This window comes from Hyperoodon ampullatus, assembly GCF_949752795.1.
Source record: "Hyperoodon ampullatus genome assembly, chromosome: 1".
In the NCBI taxonomy this organism is placed as follows: domain Eukaryota; kingdom Metazoa; phylum Chordata; class Mammalia; order Artiodactyla; family Ziphiidae; genus Hyperoodon; species Hyperoodon ampullatus.
This window is the reverse complement of record NC_136914.1, coordinates 124,185,967-124,198,384: the sequence shown is the minus strand read 5'-3', so window position 1 is coordinate 124,198,384 and position 12,418 is coordinate 124,185,967. Positions and strand designations below refer to the sequence as shown.

The 12,418-nt window shown below is 40.0% G+C and overlaps 1 protein-coding gene across 1 annotated transcript in view; it reads right to left on the bottom strand.

The window, feature by feature from the left end:
- The window catches only part of FMN2 (formin 2), a gene marked incomplete at both ends in the record, with an annotated part of 267,482 nt that overhangs the window by 30,204 nt on the left and 224,860 nt on the right, over positions 1–12,418 (bottom strand). The window lies entirely within an intron of this gene.

The window sequence follows — 12,418 nt, the reverse complement described above, 5'->3', positions numbered from 1 at the left end:
CAAGAGTCCTCCATATACTGGTAGCTATCCCTGGTCCAACCATTTTCAAAATTAATCATTATGTGTCCAACCTATTTCAGAAATGAACCTGTAATCAAGTTGGGACATAAGGGAAGTGGTGGGTCTATACTTTCCTTCTAGACTCTAAACAAATGAAATATCAGCTCTTTGTCCCCAAACTAATATGTCTCTATATGTGTATTATACTGCTTCTATACTATGGGCTTCCTACATTGCTGGTGGGAAAAAAAAGCAACAGCCCCGGGAGATGCTGACAAAGGCTCCCACTGGAGATCATGGCAGCACCAATGAGTGGGTACCAGCAGGGCAGCCAGCACTGTGACAGTGGGTGGCAGTGCCCATCTCCAGAAGGTGCCATCGAGGCTGCTTCATATTACAACTACCTGACACTCAGAAGGGTTTCAAAGGGTTACTTGACAAAGAACATACAACTAGTAAGTGGTAGATTTATGCTGCACCTTGACCTGGACCTCCCAGCCTCCAGAACTGTGAGAAGTAAATGTTCACTGTTTAGGCCACCCAGTCTATGGTATTTTCTTATAACAGCCAGAACTAAGTCAAGGACAAATGATCTAGATTCTTCAATACATAAATGTAAAGGGAAAAAAAGTCTATTATAAAGACTTAAGAGATATTGTCTGATTATAATGGTTTGAATTTCTTTATATATTGCTTCAAACAAACTGTAAGAAAATAAAATCATTTCTTACATATATGAACTAATTGGACTTTCGAACAGAGACTGGGTATTTGGTGACATTAGGGATTATTATTATTTTTAGGGGTAAAACTGGTGCTGGTTATTTTTTAAAGGGGATTTTTTAGCGATACATACTAAAATATATATGGATGGAATTATACCTGTTGAGGATTTGCTTCACAAACAATATGGGAGGGGGTAAGTGGGCAGGGGTGTAGATGAAACCAAGTCAGGAACTGCTGGGTGATGAGCGATGATCACTGTACATTTTGTTTACCATCTCTAAATCACAGCCAAGTTCCTCACCTGCATGGTCTTTAATCTACCTACCCCTACTTCCTTTAGGAAAGTATCAAATCCATTGTCTCCTATTTCCAGCATCCAAAATCTCTTATTACTAGGTTTTCCTTCTGATCCTAAGAGCATATGAAGATTTCTGCATCTATAAATATTCTCTCATCCATGCAGACTCACTGAAAGACACCATGCTTTATATACAGTTGCTTTGTAATTCAATGCTCCTGTGTTCTCACTTGTTTTGAAATCTGGCTTCATAGGCCACCTTCACTACTTTCTCGCAAGAGTCTCTGATCTAAACCTACAACTTTTAGCAATTTTCATTCTCATGTCCTAAAGTAATGGGACCATTACTGTCCTGTTTACTTGAACTTAAAAATGAGAAATTATTCACAGAGCTTTTCTTTGACTCCTTTAGGTTAAACCGATGCAAACTGAATTAAATGTATTATTTCCATTTTCCCTGTATGAAACTCAATTATAGGAGACAGCTGAGGTAATGATCACCTATTTCATGGCCTTACTTTGTATTAACTTCAGATTCACAGAAAAGTTGAAAAGATAATATAGAGTTCAAGTATGGCCTCCACTCACCTTCTAATATTAACATCTTACCCAGACACAGTGCGCTTAACACTGAAAGTGAGAGGAACTCTCTGGCAGGAGCTACTGCAAACTGCCTTCTGAGTAAAGTAAGAGAAACTGTGCCGATGAGTAGGGACGACGGGTAAGGGTGGTCACCCCACTGTGGTGCTGCCTGCTGGCCCCAAGACACACACACACACACACACCTGTGTGTGTGTGTGTGTGTATATATATATATATATATATTTAATTGAAGTATAGTTTAAGTATAGTATTGTGCTAGTTTCAGGCTTACATCATAGTGATTCAGTTATCTTTTTTTCAGATTCTTTTCCATTATAGGTTATTATAAAATACTGAATATAGTTCCCAGTGCTATACTGGGAATTTATAGGTCCTTGTTGCTAATCTATTTTATGTATAGTAGTTTGTATCTGTTAATTCCATACTCCTAATTTGCCCCTCCCTCTATCCCCTGCTTTGGTAACCATAAGTTTCTTTTCTATGTCTTTGAGTCTGTTTCTGTTTTGTAAATAAGCTCATCTGTATTATTTTTTAGATCCCACATATAAGTAATAACATATAGTATTTGCCTAACTCTGTCTGATTTCAGTAAGTATAATATTTTCTAGGTCCACACATGTTGCTGCAAATGGCAATACTTCATTCTTTTTTTATGACTGAGTGATATTCCATTATATGTGTGTGTGTATACACACACACACACACACATATACACACAGCACATCTTCTTAAGCCAGTCATCTGTTGATGGACACTTGTTTCAATGTCTTGGCTACTGTGAATAGCACTTCTAGGAACACTGGGGTGCATGTATCTTTTCAAATTAGAGTTTTTCTCTTTTCCAGATATATACCCAGGAGTGGGATTGCTGGATCATACAGTAACCCTATTTTTAGTTTTTTAAGGACCCACCATAATGTTTTCCATAGAAGCTGCACAATTCACATTCCCACCAACAGTGTAGGAGGGTTCCCTTTTCTCCACATCCTCTCTAGCATTTATGATGTGTAGACTTTTTAATCATGGCCATTCTGACAGGTGGGAGGTGATTCCTCATTGTAGTTTTCATTTGCATTTCTCTAATAATTAGCGATATTGAGCATTTTTCTTGGTCATCTGTATGTCTTCTTTGGAGAATTGTCTATTTAGGTCTTCTGCCCATTTTTTGATTGAGTTGTTTGTTTTTTCAATACTGAGCTATGTGAGCTATTTGCATATTTTGCATGGTAGCCCCTTGTTGGTTGCACTGTTTGCAGATATTTTCTCCCATTCTGTAGGCTGCCTTTTCATTTTGTTGATGGTTTCCTTTGCTGTGCAAAAGCTTTTAAGTTTGATTAGGTCTTACTTGTTTATTTTTGCTTTTACTTCTTTTGCCTTGGAAGACTGATATAAGAAAATGTTGCTATGATTTATGTCTAAGAATGTTTTGTCTATGTTCTCTTCTAGGAGTTTTATGGTGTCATGTCTTATATTTTGGTCTTTAAATAATTTTGAGTTTATTTTTGTATATGGTGTGAGGGAGTGTTCTAATTTCATCGATTTACATGTAGCTGTGAAGCTTTCCCAATACCACTAGCTGAAGAGACTGTCTTTTCTCTACTGTATATTCTTTTTTTTAAAGTAAGTATTTATTTATTTTTACTTATTTGGTTGTGTGGGGTCTTGGTTGCAGCAGGCTGGATCCTTAGTTGTGGCTCGCAAGCTCCTTAGTTGCAGCTCCAGGGCTCCTTAGTTGCAGTTTGCCAGCTCCTTAATTGCGTCATGTAGGGTCTTTAGTTGTGGCATGCAAACTCTCAGTTGCGGCATGCATGTGGGATCTAGTTCCCTGACCAGGGATCAAACCTAGGCCCCCTGCATTGGGAGCATGGAGTCTTATCCACTGCACCACCAGGGAAGTCCCTTTACTGTACATTCTTGCATCCTAATTGTAGATTAATTGACCATAAGAGTGTGAGATTACTTCTGGGCTCTCTATTCTGTTCCATTTGTCTATATGTCTGTTTTTGTGCCATACTATGCTGATTCCTAATTCTGGAAGGGTTATGCTTTCAGCTTTGTTCTTTTTCCTCAGGATTGCTTTGGCAATTTGGGGCCTTTTGTGTTACCATATAATTTATAGGATTATTTATTCTAGTTCTGTGAAAATGTCATGGGTGTTTTGATACAGACTGCATTAAATCTATAGATTGCCTTGGACAGTATGGCCATTTAAACAATATTATTTCTTCCAATTCAAGAGAATGGGGTATCTTTCCATTTCTTTGAATCATCTTCAATTTCCTTTATCAATAGTTTTTAGTTTTTAGAGTATAAGTCTTTCACTTCCTTGGTTAAGTTTATTCCTATGTGTTTTATTTATTTTGACATGATTTTAAATGGGATTTTTTTTACTTTCTCTTTCTGATATTTCAATATTAGTGTAAAGAAATACAACAGATTTCTGTATATTAATCTTATATTCTGCTACCTTGCTGAATTCATTTATCAGTTCTAATAGTTTCTGAGTGGAGACTTTAGGGTTCTCTGGGTTCTCTATATAGAATGTCATGTCATCTGCAAACAGTGACAGTTTTACCTCTTCCCTTCCAATTTGGATAACTTTCACTTCTTTTTCTTGTCTGATTGCTGGAGCTAGGTCTTCCAGTACTATGTTGAATAGAAGTTGTGAGAGTGAGCATCCTTGTCTTGTTCCTGAATTTTAGCGGGACAGCTTTCAGCTTTTCACCATTGAGTATCATGTTGGTTGTGGGTCTGTTGTAAATGGCTTTTACTATGTTGAGACTTGTTCCTTCTATACCCACTTTGGTGAGAGTTTTTATCATGAATGGATGTTGAATTTTGTCAAATGCCTTTTCTGCATCTATTGAGATGATCATGTGGTTTTTTTTTTAACATCTTTATTGGAATATAATTGCTTTACAATGGTGTGTTAGTTTCTGCTTTATAACAAAGTGAATCAGTTATACATATACATATGTTCCCATATCTATTCCCTCTTGCGTCTCCCTCCCATCATGTGGTTTTTGACTTTTGTTTCATTAACGTGGTTATCACATTGATTGATTTGTGTATGCTGAACCATTCTTGTGACCCTGGAATGAATCCAATTTGATCATGGTGTATAATCCTTCTTATGTATCGTTGGATTTGGTTTCCTAATATTTCATTGAGGCTTTTTGCATCTATATTCATCAAAGATATTGGCCTGTAATTTTCTTTTTTTGTAGTGTCTTTGTCTGGTTTTGGTGTCAGGATCATGGTGGCCTCAAAGAATAAATTTGCTTCCTCCTGTTCAATTTTTTGGAATAGTTTGAGAATAAGTATTAGTTCTTTTTTATAGGTTTAGTAGAATTCCCCATTGAAGCTGTCTGGTCCTAGACTTTTGTTTGCAGGGAGTTTTTTTAAAATTACAGATTCTATTTCATTTCCAGTGATCAGTCTGTTCAAATTATCTCTTTCTTCTTGACTCAGTCTTGGCAAACTCTATGTTTCTAGAAACCTGTCCATTTCATTTATGTTGTCTGATTTGTTGGCACATAACTGTTCATAGTATTCTCTTATGATTTTTTTATCTTTGGTATTGCTATTTCTCCCCTTTCATTTATTATGTTTATTTGGGTTATCTCTCTTTTCTTCTTGGTGAGCCTGGGTAGAGGTTTGTTGATTTTGTTTATCTTTTCAAAAAACCAGCTCTTGGTTTTACTGATTTTTTTCTATTTTTGATCTCTATTTATTTCCTCTCTGATCTTTATCATTTCCTTCCTTCTGCTGATTTTGGGCTTTCTTTGTTCTTTTTTTTTCTAACTCTTTTAGGTGGTAGGATAGGTTGTTTATTTAAGGTTTTTCTTTTTTCTTGAAGAAGGCCTGTATTGCTATGAAACTGCCTCTTATAACTGCTTTTGCTGCATCCCATAGATTTTGTAAGGCTGTGTTTTCATTTTTGTTTGTATCCAGGTATTTTCTGAATTCTTCTTTGATTTCATCATTGACCCATTGTTTTTTTAATAGCATGCTTTTTAGTCTCCATGTGTTCATTCCTATTTTCATTCATTCCTATTTTTCTTTCTGTGGTTGATTTCTAGCTTCATACAGTCGTAGTCAGAAAAGATGCTTGAAATAATTTCTATCCTCTTAAGTTTGCTGAGGCTTGTTTTGTGACATAGTATGTGGTCTATTATACAGAATGTTCCCTGTGTGCTTGAAAAGAATGTGTTTTCTGTTTTTTTTGTTTTTTTGGATATAGAGTTCTGCAGATGTAAATTAAGTGCAGCTGGTATATTATATCATTTAGGACCTCTATTGCCTCATTGATTTTCTGTCTGGATGATCTGTTCATTGATGTCAGTGGGGTGTTAAAGTCTCCTATTATTATTGTATCATTGTCAATTTCTTCCCTTATGTCTATTAGTATTTGTTTTATATATTTAGGTGCTTCTATGTTGGGTGCATATATGTTAAAGAGTAATAGTTTCTTGTATTGATCCTGTTATCATTATATAATGCACTTTTTTATGGCCTTTGTTTGAATGTCTATTTTGTCTGATACAAATATTGCTATCCCTGCTTTCTTGTCGTTTCCATTTGCATGAATTATCTTTTTCTGTCCCCTCACTTTCAGTCTGTGTGTGTCTTTTGCCACAAAGTGACTCTCTTGTAGGCTGGATAGTGTAGGTTCTTGTTTTAAATCCAGTCTGCCACTCTGTGGCTTTTGATAGGAGCATTCAGTCCATTGACATTTAAAGTAACTATTGAAAGTATGTGCTTATTGTCATTTTAATCCTTGTTTTCCAGTTGTTTCTATAATTCTTCTATGTTCATTTCTTCTTTTTGTTTTCCTTTTGTGGCTGGATGATTTTCTTTTGTAGTATGCTTGAGTTCCTTTCTTTTTGGTTTCTGTGAATCTACTGCATGTTTTTAATTTGTTGTTACCATGGAGTTCAAGTATGCTGACCCATAAGTATATCTACTTGCTTTAAACTGATAGTCATTCACATTTAAACACATTATAAAAGATCTACATTTTTATTCTTCCCCTCCCCCATATTTCGTGATTTTGATGTCTTATGTTACATCTTCATGCTTATCATTTTACTGTTTATTGTAGTTATAATCACTTTTACTTTTTAAATTGTTTTGTAATCTATGTATTGGCTTATTTAAGTGATCTTCTTTCCTTTTATACATTTGACTTTCTTATTGTGATTTTCCCTTTTCTATAGATCCTTGCTTCTTTTCTACTTAGAGAACACCCTTCATTTTTTTTTTTTTAGGATAGGTTTAGTATTGCTAAATTTTTTAGTTTTTGCTTGTCTGAGAAATCCTGTATTTCTCCTTCAATTCTAAATGATAATCTTGCTAGTTAGAGTATCCTAGATTGTAGGTTTTTCTCCTTCAGGACTTTGAATATATCATGCAACTCTCTTCTGGCCTGCAAAGTTTTTGCAGAGAAATCAGCTGATAACCTTATGGGGGTTACAATTTTTTAAAAATTGAAGTATAGCTGATTTACAGTGTTGTCCCATCTCTGCTGTACAGCTAAGTGACTCAGTTTTACATATATATACATTCTTTTGGGGGTTCCCTTGTAATTAACTCTTTGTTTTTCTCTTGCTGCCTTTAGAATTCTCTCTTTATCATTAACTGTTGCTATTTTTATTATGATACGTCTTGCATGGGTCTGTTTCGGTTCATCTTGTTTCGGACCGTCTGTGCTTCCCATACCTGGATATCTGTTTGTTTCTGTAGGTTTGGGAAATTCTCAGTCATAATTTCTCAAATATATTTTTGATCCCATTCTTTCTCTCTTCTCCTTCTGGAATCTCTATTTTGTGTAGGTTTGTGTGTTTTATATTATCCCATAGATTTTGTAAGTTGCTTTCATTTTTTTCATTTATCTTTCCCTCTGCTGCTCTGATTGGATGATTTCCATTATTCTATCTTCCAGATAACTTATTCATTCATCTGTGTCACTTAGCCTGTTATTCATTGCTCCTAGATTGGCTTTTATCTTGGCAATTGAATTATTTTTATTGGCTCACCTTTATAGCTTCTATACCCTTGTTACAGTGATCTGCACTAATATTTCTTAATTTACTTAGCATTTTTATTACCTCCTTTTGAACTTGGGATCAGTTAGAGTGGTGAGGTCTGTTTCACTATTTGTTCTTTCAAGGGATTTCTCTTGTTCTTTTTATTGGGAGTAGTTCCTCTGCCTTTTCATTTTACTTGACTTTCACTGTCTCTCTGAATTAAAGAGAAACAGTTACCTACTGTGGTCTTGAAAAGGTGTTTTTATGTGGGAACGTCCCTGTGTAGATTGTATGTGTCCAATATTTTTGGTGCAACAGCTGGTTTCAGCATGGATGCCAGCCACGTCTTTCCTCAGAGTGTGCTGACTGTTATCCCTTTGAAGGAGGGTGGGGATTGGTGTTGTGGTGTTCAGAGTCTGTGCTGGATGTGAGGCGGGGGTCTGCTCCCCAGTTGTTGGAGTAGGAGCCCTGAGGGTTGGGTTAGATAAGGCTCTGTTGTCCTTGAGTGTGTGCCCTGCCCCAAATGAGCTGATTCCTGAAGCATGGGAGGCCAGTGCAGTCACAGAGGACCCATGCTCTGTCTGTGATGGTTTCTGTGTTTCTGCTCAGAAGCAGCCCAAGGTCGCATACCTTTCTCTGTTGTGTTCATCCCAGATCTATTGCTAGGCTGCACTGTGTAGTGGATGGAGCCAGGATGCTCTCTCACTATGTATTCCTGAGCTCGCTGACAGTGGGGGTCTCTGCCCCACCCAGATCACAGACCAGGTCCCCCAGACTGTCTCTGCATAGCTAGACAAGTCCTCTCCCAGGGCCTGTCTGCCGGAGATTCAGCGCCTAGCTGCTGTGCACTCCTGTGGCATTGCCCTGTGTGCGTGCTGACAATGCCTGCCCAGTTTCACCTGCCACCCCCATGCACGCAATGACAAAAGCCTCTGCAGTTCTGCCCAGATCACACCCCCGGTGCCCCAGTCTGTCTCTGTGTAGCTACTGAGTGGACCCAGGGTGTCCACCCCTCTGGACTGGGAAGTGCAGCAAGGTGGCAGCCGCCAGTGCAGGGCTCTCTCTGCCCTGACTGTTAGCACACCAGCTCGTGACTGGAGTCTAGGCTTCTCCAGCCCTGTATCTGTCTCAGAAGATTTCCCAGCAGGCAAGCAGTCTTGTCTTCTCTGTGTATGACACCAGGATCAGGATGTCCAGACTGCAGCTCAACCTGCACGCTCTCCGGGGCAAGGGTCCATCCACGTGGACCTTCTCCTCTGTACAGATCCCTCACAGGGGTGCAGATCCTGTTCCAATGCTTTTTTCCCCCCCATCCTACTCAGTTACATGGAGACCTTTCTTGCAGCTTTGGTTGTATAGGAGTTCTTCTGCCAGTTTCCAGTTAGTTTTGCATAAGAATTGTTCCACTTGTAGATGTATTTTGGATGTGTTTGTGTGGTGAGGTGAGCTCCATGTCCTCCTACTCTGCCATTTTGATCCCTCTCCGAGACTGATATACTGATATCAGTTTTAATTTATATAAAGGTCCTGTGTTGTCTTATAATTATGTGGGGTGAGGGAATGAGGGAAAGGAACTGCAATCATACTAAGTACGCACTCTGACCACGATGGAATTAAATTAGAAGTCAATAACAGTAAAATTAACTGTCCAAATCATTTCTTTATCCTTTCTTCTAGTTTTATTGGGATATAATTGACACACAGCACTGTATCTGTTTAAGGTGGACAGAAGAGTGATTTGATTTACAAACATCATGAAGTGACACCACAGTAAGTATAGTGAACACCCACCATCTCATATAGATACAAAATTAAAGAAATATTAAAATTTTTTTCCTTGTGATGAGAACGCTTAGGATACAGCAGTGTTAATTGTATTTATCATGTGGTACATTACTTCTCCAGAATTTGTACCTTTTAATTAACCTCGTCCAATTCCCATCCCCCCACCCCCTGCCTTTGGTAACCACAAATTGGTTCTCTTTTTCTGAGTTTGTTTGTTTGTTTGTTTGCAGTATAATTGATTGACAACACTATGTTAGTTCCTATTACATGACACAGTGATTCAGTATTTCTATACATACCATTATGGTCACCACCACAAGTCTAGTTACATAGAAATATATTATATAATCATTGATATAGTTATTGACTGTATTCCCCACACTGTACATTTCATACCTGTGACTCATTTATTTTTCAACTGGAAGTCTGTACCTCTTAATATCCCTCACCTATTTCTCTCTTCCCCCAACCTTTCCCCTCTGGCAACCACCTGTTTTTTCTCTGTATCTATGACTCTGCTTCTCTTTGTTATGTTGTTCATTTGTTTTGTTTTTAAATTCCACATATAAGTGAAATCATGATATTTTTCTTTCTCCATCTGACTCATTTTGCCTATGTCCCCAGGGTCAGCTCCAGTTGCCTCCTGCCTCTCCAGGAAGCTCTCCAAGATCAGCAGGTGGGTCTGACCCTGGCTTCTTTCAAATTACTGCTCTATTTCCCACAGCCTTCTGGGTCTCCTGAAAGTAAGTCTCACTGGTCATCAAAGCCAAACATTTTGGGGGAGGAGGAAGATGGTGGAAGGGTAAGACGTGGAGATCACCTTCCTCCCCACAGATACATCAGAAATAGCTTTACATGTGGAACTGCTTCTATAGAACACCTACTGAACGCTGGCAGAAGACCTCAGACCTCCCAAAAGGCAAAAAATTCCCCACGTACCAGGGTAGGGAAAAAGAAAAAACAGAGACAAAAGAATAGGGACGGGACCTGCAACAGTGGGAGGGAGCCGTGAAGGAGGAAAGGTTTCCACACACTAGGAAGCCCCTTCAGGGGCAGAGACTACAGGTGGCGGAGGGGGAAGCTTCGGAGCCATGGAGGAGAGCGCAGAAACCGGGGTGCGGAGGGCAAAACGGAGAGATTCCCGCACAGAGGATTGGTGACGACTGGAACTCACCAGCCTGAGAGGCTTGTCTGCTCACCCGCCGGGGTGGGCAGGGCTGGGAGCTGAGGCTCGGGCTTCGTCGGAGCACAGGGAGAGGACTGGGGTTGGTGGCATGAACACAGCCTGAAGGGGTTAGTGCGCCACGGCGAGCCGGGAGGGAGTCCGGGGAAAAGTCTGGAGCTGTCGAAGAGGCAAGAGACTTTTTCTCGCCTCTTTGTTTCATGGTGCGTGAGGAGAGGGGATTCAGAGCGCTGCTTAAAGGAGCTCCAGAGACGTGCGCGAGCCGTGGCTAAAAGCACAGACCCCAGAGATGGGCATGAGACGCTAAGGCTGCTGCTGCCGCCACCAAGAAGCCTGTGTGCGAGCGCACGTCACTCTGCGCACCTCCCCTCCCGGGAGCCTGTGCAGCCCGCCACTGCCAGGATCCCGTGATCCAGGGACAACTTCCCTGGGAGAACACACGGCGCACCTCGGGCTGGTGCAACATCACGCCAGCCTCTGCCGCTGCAGGCTTGCCCCGCATCCATACCCTTCCCACCCCCCGGACTGAGTGAGCCAGAGCCCCCGAATCAGCGGCTCCTTTAACCTCGTCCTGTCTGAGCGAAGAACAGACGCCCTCAGGCGACCTACACACAGAGGCGGGGCCAAATCCAAAGCGAAACCTTGGAGCTGTGCAAACAAAGAAGAGAAAGGGAAATCTCTCCCAGCAGCCTCAGAAGCAGCGGATTAAAACTCAACAATCAACTTGATGTACCCTGCATCAGTGGAATACCTGAATACACAACGAATCATCCCAAAGTGAGGAGGTGGACTTTGGGAGCAAGATATATTATTTTTTCCCCTTTTCCTCTTTTTGTGAGTGTGTATGTGTATGCCTCTGTGTGAGATTTTGTCTGTATAGCTTTGCTTTCACCATTTGTCCTAGGGTTCTGTCCATCCGTTGTTTGTTTGTTTTTACATAAAAATTTTTTTTACTAATAACTATTCTTTATTTTAATAACTTTATTTTTTTATCTTATTTATTTTATTTTATCCTCTTTCTTTCTTTTTTCTTCCTTTCTTCCTTCCTCCCCCCCCCTTTCTTTCTTTCTTTCTACTTTTTCTCTGTTTTATTCTGAGCCGTGTGGATGAAAGGCTCCTGGTGCTCCAGCCAGGAGTCAGTGCTGTGCCTCTGAGGTGGGAGAGTGAACTTCAGGACACTGGTCCACAAGAGACCTCCCAGCTCCATGTAATATCAAATGGTGAAAATCTCCCAGAGATCTCCATCTCAACACCAAGACCCAGCTCCACTCAACGACCAGCAAGCTACAGTGCTGGACACCCTATGCCAAACAACTAGCAAGACAGGAACACAACCCCACCCATTAGCAGAGAGGCTGCCTAAAATCATAATAAGGCCACAGGCACTGCAAAACACACCACCAGATGTGGACCTGCCCACCAGAAAGACAAGATCCAGCTGCATCCACCAGAACACAGGTGCTAGTCCCCTCCACCAGGAAGCCTACACAACCCACTGAACCAACTTTAGCCACTGGGGACAGACACCAAAAACAACAGGAACTATGAACCTGCAGCCTGCAAAAAGGAGACCCCAAACACAGTAAGATAAGCAAAATGAGAAGATAGAAAAACACACAGCAGATGAAGGAGCAAAGTAAAACCCCACCAGACCTAACAAATGAAGAGGAAATAGGCAGTCTACCTGAAAAAGAATTCAGAATAATGATAGTAAGGATGATCCAAAATCTTGGAAATAGAACAGAGAAAATGCAAGAAACATTTAACAAGGACCTAGAAGAACTAAAAATGAAA